This window comes from Lissotriton helveticus (genome assembly GCF_964261635.1).
Source record: "Lissotriton helveticus chromosome 1_1 unlocalized genomic scaffold, aLisHel1.1 SUPER_1_unloc_15, whole genome shotgun sequence".
NCBI classification, from domain to species: domain Eukaryota; kingdom Metazoa; phylum Chordata; class Amphibia; order Caudata; family Salamandridae; genus Lissotriton; species Lissotriton helveticus.
The window spans coordinates 1,545,015-1,559,745 of NW_027611654.1; the positions used below are offsets into that span (position 1 = coordinate 1,545,015).

General features: G+C 55.7%; 1 long non-coding RNA gene across 2 annotated transcripts in view; it reads right to left on the reverse strand.

Moving 5' to 3' along the window:
- Positions 1-14,731, reverse strand: part of LOC144805565 (uncharacterized) — a 906,387-nt gene that overhangs the window by 868,682 nt on the left and 22,974 nt on the right. For both annotated transcript variants that reach the window (XR_013605545.1, XR_013605544.1), the window contains exon 3: positions 6,249-6,317. This is a non-coding gene — a long non-coding RNA (uncharacterized LOC144805565). The remainder of the gene's footprint in view (positions 1-6,248; positions 6,318-14,731) is intronic.

Consider the following 14,731-nt stretch of genomic DNA (forward strand, 5'->3'; position numbering starts at 1 on the left):
CGACTGCCTGCCGTTCAAGGACGTGCAAGAGTGCCTGCAGGCCCGGCCCACCGACAACGCCAACAAGCTGCTGGCGGTCAACGGGTGCGGCCGGGAGCTGGTCGTGTGCGGACAGGTCTTCCAGGGACTCGGTGGCCGAGGTGCTCTACTACCCGGTGGACCCCGGGGACAACCAGTTTGTGGCCGCCAATAACATGCGGGTGACCACAGTGGCCCTGGCGGGCAGCACCACGGATGGACGCCAGCTGATGATCGTGGGGCGCGGCCTGACGGCCAGGCTGTCCGCCGGCATTCCTCCCATCACCGTGCGCCAGCTCAACCAAACGCCCATCTTCTCCAACGAGGGCCTGGGCAAGCTGGTGGTCAGCGACTTCTCAGACTACAACAACCACTTCATGGGGGTCTTCGGCCACGCTGGCCATGTCTACTTCCTCTTCTTCAGGCGCGGGCCCATGACGCAGCTGGAGTACGCCAGCTACGTGGCCATGGTGTGCGACCAGAACCTGCTGCTTTCCTCCTACGTGGAGATGCAGCTGGTCTGCCAGGACTCCAAGGGCAAGAACTACAACCTGGCGCAGGCCGCCCACCTGCAAGCCCAGGAGGGGGGGGGAGCAGCCACGCTCTTCGTGGTCTTCGCCGCTGGGGTGGCCTCCATCCCAAGCGCCACCCAGGACACGGCCATGTGCGCCTTCAGCCTGGAGGAGGTGGACGCGCAGCTGGAGAGGGCCAGGATGCTGAGCTACACCAAGGCCAGCCGCGACGAGCAGCGCCAGCAAGTGGCAGTCATCGAGTATGGAGTGACCTCCAGCTGTGGGAGGCTGCCAGAGGTAAGCTGGGATGGAAGGGGGATCTCCTGGGTTTCACCTCAGAGTATGGGGTGACCACCAGCTGCGTGCTGCTGCAAGATTTAGTATGGGATGGAAGGCGGATCTCCTGAGGTACACCCTCAGAGTATGAGGTGACCATCAGCTGCGGGACACTACCACAACTAGGTTGGGATGGAGAAGAGATTTTCTGGGGGTCACAATGTAAGGAGTGACCTCCAGCTATGGGATACTGACAAAGGTAGGTTGGGATGGAGATTCCATCTCTTGGGACTCACCTCAGAGTATGGGGTGCTCACCAGCTGCAGGGTGCTGCCAGAGGTAGACTGGGATGGAAGGGGGATCTCCTGGGACTGACCTCAGAGTATGGGGTGATCACCAGCTGCAGGGTGCTGCCAGAGGTAGACTGGGATGGAAGGGGGATCTCCTGGGACTGACCTCAGAGTATGGGGTGCTCACCAGCTGCAGGGTGCTGCCAGAGGTAGACTGGGATGGAAGGGGGATCTCCTGGGGTTCACCTCAGAGTATGGGGTGATCACCAGCTGCAGGGTGCTGCCAGAGGTAGATTGGGATGGAAGGGGGATCTCCTGGGGTTCACCTCAGAGTATGGGGTGATCACCAGCTGCAGGGTGCTGCCAGTGGTAGAATCAATCAATCAATCAATCAGTGACACTTATAAAGCGCGCTACATACCCGTAGGGTCTCAAGGCGCTGGGGGGGGGGGGGTGCCGCTACTGCTCGAACAGCCAGGTCTTCAGCTTCTTCCTGAAGGAGAGGTGGTCTTGGGTCAGGCGCAATGGGATGGAAGGGGGATCTCCTGGGGTTCACCTCAGAGTATGGGGTGATCACCAGCTGCAGGGTGCTGCCAGAGGTAGACTGGGATGGAAGGGGGATCTCCTGGGGTTCACCTCAGTGTATGGGGTGATCACCAGCTGCAGGGTGCTGCCAGAGGTAGACTGGGATGGAGAGATCTTCTGGGGTTCACCTTGGAGTAAGGGTGACCACCAGCTGCTGGGTGCTGCCAGAGGTAGTTTGGGATGGAGAAGAGATCTCCTGAGGTACGCCTCAGAGTATGGGGTGACCTCCAGCTGCAGGATGCTGCCAGAGGTAGATTGGGATGGAGAGGAGATCTTCTGGGGTTCACCTTATAGTAAGTGTTGGACCTGGCCCTGCCCAGGTGCGGGTGGCATGACCTCGTAGTAGTTGGCAGCCATCTTGTTTTAGCAGCTTTTCGATCCAGTCCCCTTATTATTTATCTGACCCAGGGAACATAGGAAAAATATGAGACTGACACCCCTAAAATCAGAACTACGTGATACACTCTTTAGGAAGAGTGCTCTCCACCTCCTAGGTCTAGAAATAGGACTTCTGGACCGGGACTATCCTCCAGGCAATCTAGCTGGACGATACTGCTATGATCTGTATTCCCCATCTGGAGACAGTGACAGGGCCTGGGGAAACTCCGCCATCTGGTATCTGCTGTCTGCCCTTTAGATTAGAGGGGAGGAGTAGTTTCGGGCTGCGTCCTGGCCTCCACAATGCCGGCGCCGCTTCCTGCTGGGCGGCTGACGACCCTACCTTCCTGCTTCAAAGGATGAGGTGGCCCATGACGGGAGCCACCCCCGACCGGGCCTAAGGGAGGGAAACCCCCGGCCTACATGAAAGGAGATCAAAGACATTTTGAGGGATAAAAGAAGGACGCTGGAACTAGAGAATCAGATCTGCTAGGGGAACCTCCGAAGAGGTACCCCCGGGAGCCCTCCTAAGGCACGACGGGTGTGCCTATCACCAAGAGCCCTGCTGACGCTGTCGCAGCTCCAAGTCCTCGCTATCCACAAGGGCCCTGCTGACGCTGTCGCGGCCCCAAGCCTTAGCCATCACCTGAGCCCTGCTGGCGCTGTCGCGGCTCCAAGTCCTCGCTATCCACAAGAGCCCTGCTGACGCTGTCGCAGCTCCAAGTCTTCGCTATCCACAAGGGCCCTGCTGACGCTGTCGCGGCCCAAAGCCTTCACCATCACCTGAGCCCTGCTGACGCTGTCGCGGCTTCAAGCCTTCGCTATCCACTAGGGCCCTGCTGACGCTGTCGCAGCCCCAAGATTTCGTCATCACCTGAGCCCTGCTGATGCTGTCGCGGCTCCAAGTCTTCGCAATCCATAAGAGTCCTGCTGACACTGTCGCGGCTCCAAGTCTTCGCTATCCACAAGGGCCCTGCTGACGCTGTCCCAAGCCTTCGCCATCACCTGAGCCCTGCTGACACTGTCGCGGCTCCAAGTCCTCGCTATCCACAAGAGCCCTGCTGACGCGACCAATCACAGCCAACACGCGTTTCGTCACATCCGTGACTTTCTCAAGGCTCTTGAACTGCTCGAATAGTTATTGGAAATATGAGTGGCTCTGTGATAACGAATAGAAAGGTCCTCTTCAACTGGCATTCAGTAGTTAAAACATGCAGGAACATTCCCTTATTTCCTATTCGGTTCTGAGACAGGAGATACGTCCTCCTTCGAAAATCTTTCGTAAAGATGTCAAAATAGTAGCATCAATGATTCCTCGTCATGTGGTCAAACCGCGTTCAATTGTTTAGGGCACTATGATAGGACCTTAAAACATGCCGAATCGTTCCTTTCTTTTCCATTCAGTTCTGAGACAGGAGATCTGCCTTTCATAAAATTATTTCCATATAGGTTTGTAAACAGTAACATTAATGATTCCTCGTCATATGGTCAGAACAGTATTCAATTGTCAAGGCTCTATGAAAAGACCCTTAAATACCGGCTTCATGTAGCCTCTGCAAATAGTTCCTCCCATATCGGTAGCCGTGGCATGACGAGGAATCATTGACGCTACTGTTTTGACATCTTTATGAAAGATTTTCGAAGGAGGACGTATCTCCTGAGCCTTGAGAAAGTCACGGTGGTGACGAAACGCACGTTGGCTGTGATCGGTGTTCTTCACAACGAGGACTGGACCACAATGCAAATTACACAAACATCTGTTGAATGAATATAGTGACAAATTGTAATGTGCCAGTCCTGTCTTATTATTCTTAATACATTTACCAAGAATGTTCTAATTGGACAGTTCTCGTGGTATCCTGAAAGAGGAAGAATCTCTCCTCATCTTTGTGCTTTTGGTGAGATAGATAGTGTATCACAATTGAATTGATGTGAAATGTTAGGAGTGCTGGGGTTTCCTTCATGTTGATATAGTCCTAGCCCTGATTGGACAAGTCCCGCCATCTTCAAGATCGTGGTGTGAGAAAATGCCATCTTTCTTGCATGGTATGCCCCCACTTTTTGCTGAATGGCTGATGTACTTTGACTGAGTGTGTCCTGGGTTCCTGCCAACCAGCCATCTCAAAATTGGACTCATACCCGTTACCAAGAGTTGATGAGCTAATCGAGAAATTAGACGAAGCCCGATATATAACCACACTCGATCTTACCAAAGGCTATTGGCAGGTACCACTTAAACAGGAAGACCAAGGAAAAAACGCCTTTAGCACCCCTAATGGGTTATACAAGTTTACAGTACTGCCTTTTCAAATACATGGAGCACCCGCGACGTTCCAAAGACTTATGAACAAAGTTCTTTCCCAACAACAAGAGTACTCCTTACCCTACATAGACGCTATCATAATATTTAGCCCTACCTGGGAACAACATCTCGTCCATTGTGGAAAGATATTCCAAGCACTTAGGACTGCAGGGCTCCACGTGAACTTCAAAAAGTCCAGGATAGGCTTCACCAAAGTAAAATATTTGGGCTACCTATTGGGGGATGGGGCTACCGCTCCTCAACAAGAGAAAGTGAGAGCAGTCTTAGAAACCCCCTTCCCCACCACCAAAAAAGGCATTAGATTCCTTTTGGGCTTACTAGGCTACCACCGCCGGTTTATACCCAATTATTCTGAAATAGCAGCACCACTAACCGACCTACTGAAGAAAGAGAAAAGGAACAAAGACCTGGTAAATCCCCCACAGGCCGCCGGAAAGGCATTCCACGAGCTCAAGCGAGCCTTAACGTCCAGCCCTATCCTTATTTTACCCAACTTCAGGGAACCCTTTATCCTACAAACAGATGACTCGGAAGTAGGTCTGGGGGTCATTCGTTCCCAACAAACAAAAGAAGGCCTTGAGTGCCCGGTCCTCTTTATCAGCCGTAATTTATTTCCAAGGGAGAAGAAATATTCTACGGTTGAGAAAGAGTGCTTAGCTATAAAATGGGCTGTAGAGAAGTTTCACTATTATCTGGAGGGATCTCCTTTTGTCCTGTATACTGATCACGCCCCCCTCTTGTGGATGAGTCATAACAAAGGGAATAACCCCAGTGTCCTCAGGTGTTTTTTGGCTTTGCAACCCTACTGTAAATGGAAAAAATTAAAATCTGTATTTGTAAAGCACGAACTACTTACCCATACGGGTCTCAAGGCGATGGGGGCCGCTGTGGAAATTAAGTGAGATATTGACCAGAGTCACAGGGTGCTGAGCTCAGCTGCCGACGGAGCCCAGGATCGATCAGTGAACCCTGTGCTCCGAAGTCAGCTGCCCTGGCCGCTGCACCACACCTCTTCACCATTCTACGAGATGGCATTGACTACTCATTTGAGGTCCGTCATAGAAAAGGGTCTGATAACGGCAATGCTGAATTCCCTCATTTCCCCCGAACGGGAAAAGTCTGGGGGTGGGGTGTGTCAGGTAGCCCCTGTGGTACACGATGGGATAGAGGATAAGGAGTGCCATGCAATCTCTTCATATATTTCTCCCCTCCTATATTCACAGTCCCGTTTTACCAGTTGTCCGCTTTGCTTTCATCAAGAAGTAGAGAGAGGGGAATTGGCAGGCAGCCCCTTTAGGCCGGAGCTGAGGACGGACATCAGAGGATACACGCTTCAAGAAGGTGGGGTGGAGAGTGCAACAGGTTGGTCAGTAGTTGATCCAGCTACACGCAGCATGGGAATGCGAGATGGAGAAACTAGCAGGGGAAGACCGGAAAGACGGAGAAGACCTAACAGCCTTCAAAAGAGAAAAACGGAGCCCAGGGCAGGTCACAGCTTGTCAGCGAGCGGAACACCTGAAACTGGCGGAGGAGGGAAAGCCGAAACAGAAGGAGACCAGACCTCACTGAAGGACGCAGAGTCACCACGCCACGGCCCCGGAGGGACGTGGCTCTTCCAGGTGCGTGGGCATCTACATGGCTTTTGGAAAGGGGCTGAGTCAAAGAGGGAGGGGAGGCTGAGGGGGAAAAAGAAACCCTGGGAAAATGAAATAAGTGAGACAGAAAAGAAAGACAAGAGCAGAAATCATCGGCTACTCTTTTTCTTTTAGTTGCTCCAACCTCTACACCCTCCCTTCACATTTATGCATAGCTATTATTTATCCCTCACATCCTCCCTTGACTAAACCATAAATCAAAAACACTTACCTGAGTATTTTCCTTCTGTCCGAGGGACGACGGCGGCCGAGGCTCACCTAAGGGACTGAAGTGAAAGACCTTGTGGGAAAGAAGAATATAAAAGAGACAATCAATCATTGTGATTTCCTGTAATACTAATAAAAAGTGCATACCAAGAAATTATTCAATGCAGTGTGCTCCTTCTTGACCGACTCTTCTACAACGGGGAGCTACATACTTTGCCTAGAGGGAATGGGAGACAGACACACAGAGACCAACAGAGACACACACGGGAAAGCATAGTAGGACAACGCTACATACAGTTGTTCTATGCTTGCATATGTACATTGTTTTAGAAAGATGGTGGAACTATTCATTTTGTTCAATGTGCTTATACTGCTAATTACTTTTATCTGATTCTATTATCATTGCAGCACATACATTCTATACAAGAGTTACGATGGTTCGATTAATAATGAAAATGCTAATGTTATGTTATTTTAATTTGATATCGCGCACAAATTACCCCTAAGCAGAAACTACTTTAAGGAGAAATTTAGGATTGGTACGTAGAACCACTCTATCTTTGTGAAGTTGAAAGAAAGGCTCTTGTATAGTTAATGCCTGAAGTTCCTCAACTCTCCTTAGTGAGGTTATCATTATGGGGAAAGCAACTTTCCATGATAGGAATTGTAACGGACATTTGTGCATTGGTTCAAAAGGCGGGCCCATTAGCCTTGTAAGAACTATGTTTAAGTTCCACTCTGGAGCAGGGGGAATACTTGGCGGTATAACCCTTTTTAATCCTTCCATGAAGACTTTAATCACTGGTACTCTGAAGAGAGATAGGTGTTGTCTATTTTGCAAGTATGCAGCTACGACTCCCGGGTGTAAACAAATGGATGTGTTAGTTAATCCACATTGCTGTAAAGGCAACAGTTAACAAATGATGTTCTGCACAAACGCATCAAGATGATTTATATTGTTGTTGTTACAAAAGGAAACAAAATGTTTCCATTTGCTGCATAACATGCTCTAGTAGTAGGCTTACTAGCTTCCTTGAAAATATTCATATAGTCTGGTGGTAGTTGTAAATAACCAAACTCTACGACTTCAGGAGCCAAATCGCTAGGTTGGGTTCTCTGGGAATTGGATGTCTGATTTCTCCATGGCTCTGAGTGAGGAGACAAGGTGTGAGATGTAGCTTTTGATGTGGAACTACTGAGAGTTCTAAGGATGAGAGTACCAAGGTTTACGAGAACATGTGGGGGCTATTAAGATGAGTGAGGGACATTTGTCTGAGCTTCCGAACTAGTAATGGAATTAGCAGGAGAGGTGGAAAAGCATAAGCAAATATCCCTGACCAAACCATCCTGTTAGACGGGGGCCCCGAGGGCCGGCCGAATACGGAGGGAGAGGCCTCCGATGAGGACCGTCTCCAGCGATCGTACAGACAGGTCACTTCCCTCCCCACAGATAGACACCACAAAAGGATGAGTTCAACACTTTATATAGAGTTCGTGCGGCAAGGTTAGTAACGATACAGGAGATATCGGACTCGAGGGTCCTCTCACTTCTAGTCTCTGTAGGGAGAAGGGGGTAGCGGGACAGTCTTGGTACCGGGTCGGTACAGGAGGTGGTAGGAGGTGAGCTCACAATCCTCGAGCTGGAGAGTCCGCAAGGTCGGGCCGCGGCAGCGCCAGCAGGCTAAGATGATGGTTTCACGAAGCAGAGGGCCGCGGCAGCGCCAGCAGGCCAAGACGATGGTTTCACGAGACAGAGGGCCGCGGCAGCGCCAGCAGGCCAAGACGATGGTTTCACGAGGCAGAGGGCCGCGGCAGCGCCAGCAGGCCAAGACGATGGTTTCACGAGGCAGAGGGCCGCGGCAGCGCTAGCAGGCCAAGACAATGGTTTCACGAGGCAGAGCTACGGCAGCGCCGGTAGTCCGTCAAGGATGAGTTCTTCTCGGTGTCTCTCGACTCCAGGATACAACTGCCTTCCTGGTCTGGCACTGCCCCAGTTATAGGTCTGGTCCCCTTTGATGTCCGGACCCTCGCGCCTGGGGGCCGGGAGGTCCGGGATGAGGGAGTCCAGACACCCAGCAGGGGGGTGGAGCCAGTGCCCAGGGCGGCCGGGGGTGATCGACACCTGGCGGAGGAGAGCCGTTGACGATTCCTTCTCCCATTCACTCGCCAAGTGGTCGTGCTGCCTCCTGGGGGGAGGTTGGTGCCTCGATGTCGGGGCCGGCCAGACCCAGGGTTAGGGTCGAGTTGAGGCCACGTGGCCTCGTGCTGTAGTACCCCAAGATGGCGGCTGGGCCAAGGTCATGGTGCGGATGGTGACCAGGGCCAGCCGGTTCCGGAGCTGGTGTCTTGTGGTGGAGGGATTGTGGGTTACTTCGGGGGGTCGCCGGGGCCTCTGGCTGGGGATTCAGGGAGCGCCAGGGTCCGGGCCCCGTTGTGGGGAGGGGGGACAGCCCGACCACGCGGCCTGTCCAACATGCGTCCCCCCCCAGCTGAAGGCGGGGAGAGTCAGCCATCCTCCTGGGGACTCTCCTCGCTGAGGCGGAAAAAGCGTGACAGGCCGTCTGCGTTGGCGTGGTCCTGGCCTGGACGATGTTCCACCGTGAAGTCCATCCCTTGCAGGGAGATGGACCAGCGCAACAGCTTCGGGTTCTCCCCCCGCATTTGCATCAGCCATTGCAGGGGTCGGTGGTCTGTTTGCACCCGGAAGTGGGTGCCGAAGAGGTAGGGTCGTAGCTTCTTGAGGGCCCAGACTACGGCGAAGGCCTCCCTCTCGATGGTGCTCCATCGCTGTTCTCTGGCCAGTAGCCGCCGGCTGATGAAGGCCACTGGTTGATCGACCCCCTCGGTGTTGAGTTGGGAGAGGACGGCCCCCACGCCATGATCGGAGGCGTCCGTCTGTACAATGAATTCCCGGCTGTAGTCGGGAGCCTGGAGCACGGGGGCCGTGCACATGGCGTTCTTCAATTTCTCGAAGGCTGATTGGCAGTCCGGGGTCCAGTTGACTGTTTTGGGGCTCTTCTTGGAGGTGAGCTCCGTGAGGGGCCCCACGATGCTACCATAGTCCTTCACGAACCGCCGGTAGTATCCGGTGAGCCCCAGGAAGGCCCGGACCTCCGTTTGGGTCGTAGGGGGTTGCCAGGCCTGGATGGCAGCAATCTTGAGCTGGAGGGGGGCCACCAGTCCGCTTCCCACTTGGTGTCCCAGGTAGGTCACGGACCCTTGGCCAACCTGGCATTTGCTGGCTTTGATGGTGAGCCCGGCTTGCTGGAGGGCGTGTAGAACTTCCCGCAGGTGACGGAGGTGATCGGTCCAGAGGTGGCTGTACACAGCAATGTCGTCCAGGTAGGCGGCGCTGAATTCTTCGAGGCCCGCCAGCACCTGGTTCACAAGCCGTTGAAACGTTGCCGGAGCGTTTTTCATGCCGAAGGGCATCACTGTAAAGTGGTAATGACCGTCCGGGGTAGAGAAGGCGGATCGTTCTTGGGCCCTAGGGGTGAGGCCGATCTGCCAGTAGCCCGCTGTTAGGTCGAAGATGCTCAGGTAGCGGGCGGCCCCCATCCGGTCAATTAGCTCATCTGCCCGGGGGATGGGGTGAGCGTCGGTCCTGGTAACGGCATTCAGCCCCCGATAGTCCACGCAAAACCGGAGCTCAGGGGCAACGCCCGGGGCGGCCGCCTTGGGGACCAGGACGACTGGGCTGGCCCAGGGGCTGTCAGAGGGTTCGATCACTCCTAGGGTCAGCATCTTGGACACCTCGGTCTGGATGCAGGCGCGCACCCGGTCTGGTACGCGGTACGCCCGGTGTCGAACAGGAGGGCTGTCCCCGGTGTCCACATCGTGAAGGCACCAGGGGGTGACCCCGGGTGTGAGGGAAAATAGGGAGGCGAACCGCCTCAGGAGGGCTTGACAGTCTTGGCGTTGCTCCGGGGACAAGGCCTCGGAGAGTTGGACCCCTTCCACTGAGCCATCTCGCTCGAGGGTCCTCAGTAGGTCCGGAAGGGGCTCGGAGTCTTCTTCCGTCCCATTATCGGTAGCCATCAGGAGGCTGAGTTCTGACCGCACAAAATGGGGTTTGAGTCTGTTGGCGTGGAGGACCCGTAGAGGGTTCCGGGCGGTTTCCATGTCGATTAAATAGGTGACGGGCCCCTTGCGTTCGATCACCTTGAAGGGCCCGGACCATTTGTCTTGGAGCGCACAGGGTTCAACCGGGGACATCACCCAGACCTGTTGTCCCGGTTTGAACTCAATGGAGGAAGCGTGCTGATCGTACCATTTCTTCATGTCCTCCTGACTGGCTTCTAGATTGGCTTTTGCGGTCTCTCGGAATCGCCGGGTCTGGTTGCGAAGGGCCAGGAGGTACTTGTAGATGTCCGGGGGAGTTTTCTGGGGGGGCTGCTCCCAACCTTCCTTGACTAGGCTGAGGGGGCCCCGGACGGGGTGCCCGTACAGGAGTTCAAATGGGCTGAAGCCGAGGGATTTCTGAGGGACTTCCCGATAGGCAAACAGAAGGCACGGGAGTAACACGTCCCACTGGCGGCGAAGGGGTTCTTCTAGGCCCATGATCATCCCTTTGAGGGTGCGGTTGAACCTCTCGACCAGTCCGTTTCCTTGCGGGTGATAGGGGGTCGTGAATTTGTAGGTGACCCCGCATTGTTGCCAGAGAGACTTCATATATTTGGAGATAAAGTTCGTGCCCCTGTCGATGACGACCTCCCGGGGAAACCCCACCCGGGAGAAGATCCCCATCAGGGCTCGGCCTACCACGGGGGCCGTCACGGTTCGAAGAGGGATGGCCTCGGGATAGCGGGTGGCGTGGTCCACTAGGACCAGGATGAACCGGTGTCCTTGGGCGGTTCGGGGGTCTAGGGGCCCCACAATGTCTATTCCCACTCGTTCGAACGGGGTGGTGACGACAGGAAAGGGTTGTAAGGGGGCTTTGATCTTTCGGCCACTTTTTCCGCTGGCCTGGCAGGTGGGGCAGGCCCTGCAGTGGTTGGTGACATCCTTTCGCATTTGGGGCCAGTAAAAGTGGGTCACCAGGCGGTCGTAGGTTTTGTCTTGCCCCAGGTGTCCGGCAAGGGGGACATCATGGGCTAAGTTCAGGAGAAAATCTCTGAAGCGAAGGGGCACCACCAGCACCCGACTGGCTCCTAGTTCTGCAATTCTCTGCTCGCTGTAGAGCAGGTCCTGGTCCCAGTAGATCCAGTGGGCCCCCGAGGTATCCCCTGTGCTCTGGGCAAGGGCTTGCTGCCGGAGTCCCTCGAGGGACGGACATGTTCTCTGTTCATCCCGGAATTGTTCCTGGGTGGGACCCCCCTCCTGACGCCACTGGGCCAGGTCAGGGACGTCCCGAAGCTGGTCGGATCCTTCTTCGGTTTGGGTCGAGGGACTGGCTTCTGGGGCGGCCTCCTCCTGGGTGAGCGCGGGAGGAGGTTCCGGCCACTCGGGCTCCTCCGGACTGGGGACCGCGCGGGCGGTCATGGACCGGGTCGTGACGCAGACCCATTCGGGAAGGCCCAGCATCCCCAGGTGTTCTCTCCGTTCGACGGCTGCCCAGGGAGAACTTTCGAGGTCGTTTCCTAGGAGGCAATCCACGGGGGCATCATCGCGGACAGTCACTTTTAGCATCCCGGATACTCCCCCCCATTCGAAGGGGACGCAGGCCATGCGACACAGGCTTTCTGAGTTGTCTGCTGATCGGACCGGGCAAAGAATGTTCGGCAAGATTTGGTCTGGAGTAACAAGGTGGCATCGGACCGCAGTTACACTGGCCCCGGTGTCGCGGAGGGCTTCCGCCCGGCGGCCATTAATGTTGACCCACTGGCTGTACTTCTGCGTGTTGGCGGGAAGGGGGGCCCGCGGAATCATATCTCTCTCCCCCAAGCAGACCAGGGACATGGCGGCCGGTGCCCACTCAGGCTGGTCGGTCTCGTACTCTTCTTGGTCTTCCGGGATTGGTTCTTCCCCTAGGGCGGCCGCTGCGACCTGGCGGGGGGTAGCGTTCTGGTTCTTTGGGCAGTTGGGGTCACTGGCGTAGTGGCCGGGTCGTTGGCATCGGTGGCACATAATGTTGGCCCGGAAGCCGGGCCGGATAGGCGGGCTCCCCCTGCCGGCCGGGGCCGAGGGGTTGCTTGCGGGAGTCATGGGGCCGGGGTCTCTCCCCCGACCCTGGCCTCCTCCTCCTCCCCGGGGGCGATGGGACCCTTGGTAAGGTCTGTGTGATTCGCTGGGCCCGTTCCGGTCAACTCGTGTGCTTTCCCATCGGTCGGCTTCGGCGGCGAGTTGTCGAGGTTCCGTCAGTTTACTGTCCAAGAGGTGTTGCCGGAGTTCAACGAAGCAGTTGTTAGAAAGGTGTTCCCATATGATGAGGTCGAAAAGTTGTTCGTAGGTGGTCACTTTGCTGCCCTTGATCCACCCCTCGAAGGCTCGACTAAAGTAGTTCACGTACTCCACCCAAGTCGTACCCGGGATCCGTTTGCAGTCGCGGAACCGCTGGCGGTACATCTCGGGTGTGAGTCCGTATCGAGTGAGGAGGGCGGCCTTCATGTGGTCGTAGGATGTCATCAGATGGTCCGGGAGTTGCAGCAGGGCGTCTCGACCTTCGTTGACAAACCTCCCCCATAACCCGGCTCCCCAGTCGCTCCGAGGAATCCGGTGGGAGGTCATGGCTACCTCGTAGGCTTTAAACCACTGCTGAATATCATCGTTCTTGTAGTACTCCCTGATGACATCTTTGGGGATGTGAACCTTGGGCTCGGTAGAGGCAGGCAGGGTCGGGCGTTCGGGGACCCCAAGCTCTTTATTCTGTTTCTGAATTTCCAGTTCCTTGAGGTTGCGCTCATGTTCGTACGCTAGCTTCTTTTCCTCTAGCTCTCTCTGTTTTTGCTTCTCTTCTCGGAGCCGTAAGTGTTCTAGCGTTATTTTTTGTTCCGCCAGTTTGAGTTCTCCATCCAAGCGAAGTCGGGCCAGTTCCAATTCATGGAGTCTGCTTTTTTGTCGTTCTTGGATCTCTTCTGGGGAGAGACCCGCTCTTCTTCCTTCTATTGGCGCGGGGCTCGTTTCGGTGTTTCGTGTTCGGGGTACGGCTGTACCCGTCTCTGCCCAAGCCTCTAGGGCTCGTTTGAAGTCTTCCTTCGTGCTCAGACCTGTGGTTGGAAGGCCAAGTTCTATGCAATATTGCTTCAGTTCCCTGTGGTTGTAGTCTTCCAATTTTTCCATCTGCAATTTTTCCGTTGTTCCGCTCTCTGTTGTCATGGTGGTCGTGTGTTGTGGGGCAAGTGACCCTCTGTACGTTTATGCGTTGGTTCAGATCGCGCCGCTGGCCACCAATGTTAGACGGGGGCCCCGAGGGCCGGCCGAATACGGAGGGAGAGGCCTCCGATGAGGACCGTCTCCAGCGATCGTACAGACAGGTCACTTCCCTCCCCACAGATAGACACCACACAAGGATGAGTTCAACACTTTATATAGAGTTCGTGCGGCAAGGTTAGTAACGATACAGGAGATATCGGACTCGAGGGTCCTCTCACTTCTAGTCTCTGTAGGGAGAAGGGGGTAGCGGGACAGTCTTGGTACCGGGTCGGTACAGGAGGTGGTAGGAGGTGAGCTCACAATCCTCGAGCTGGAGAGTCCGCAAGGTCGGGCCGCGGCAGCGCCAGCAGGCTAAGATGATGGTTTCACGAAGCAGAGGGCCGCGGCAGCGCCAGCAGGCCAAGACGATGGTTTCACGAGGCAGAGGGCCGCGGCAGCGCCAGCAGGCCAAGACGATGGTTTCACGAGGCAGAGGGCCGCGGCAGCGCCAGCAGGCCAAGACGATGGTTTCACAAGGCAGAGGGCCGCGGCAGCGCCAGCAGGCCAAGACAATGGTTTCACGAGGCAGAGCTACGGCAGCGCCGGTAGTCCGTCAAGGATGAGTTCTTCTCGGTGTCTCTCGACTCCAGGATACAACTGCCTTCCTGGTCTGGCACTGCCCCAGTTATAGGTCTGGTCCCCTTTGATGTCCAGGCCCTCGCGCCTGGGGGCCGGGAGGTCCGGGATGAGGGAGTCCAGACACCCAGCAGGGGGGTGGAGCCAGTGCCCAGGGCGGCCGGGGGTGATCGACACCTGGCGGAGGAGAGCCGTTGACGATTCCTTCTCCCATTCACTCGCCAAGTGGTCGTGCTGCCTCCTGGGGGGAGGTTGGTGCCTCGATGTCGGGGCCGGCCAGGCCCAGGGTTAGGGTCGAGTTGAGGCCACGTGGCCTCGTGCTGTAGTACCCCAAGATGGCGGCTGGGCCGAGGTCATGGTGCGGATGGTGACCAGGGCCAGCCGGTTCCGGAGCTGGTGTCTTGTGGTGGAGGGATTGTGGGTTACTTCGGGGGGTCGCCGGGGCCTCTGGCTGGGGATTCAGGGAGCGCCAGGGTCCGGGCCCCGTTGTGGGGAGGGGGGACAGCCCGACCACGCGGCCTGTCCAACACATCCATAGGGCATTGCCTTCGGATGCTGGGT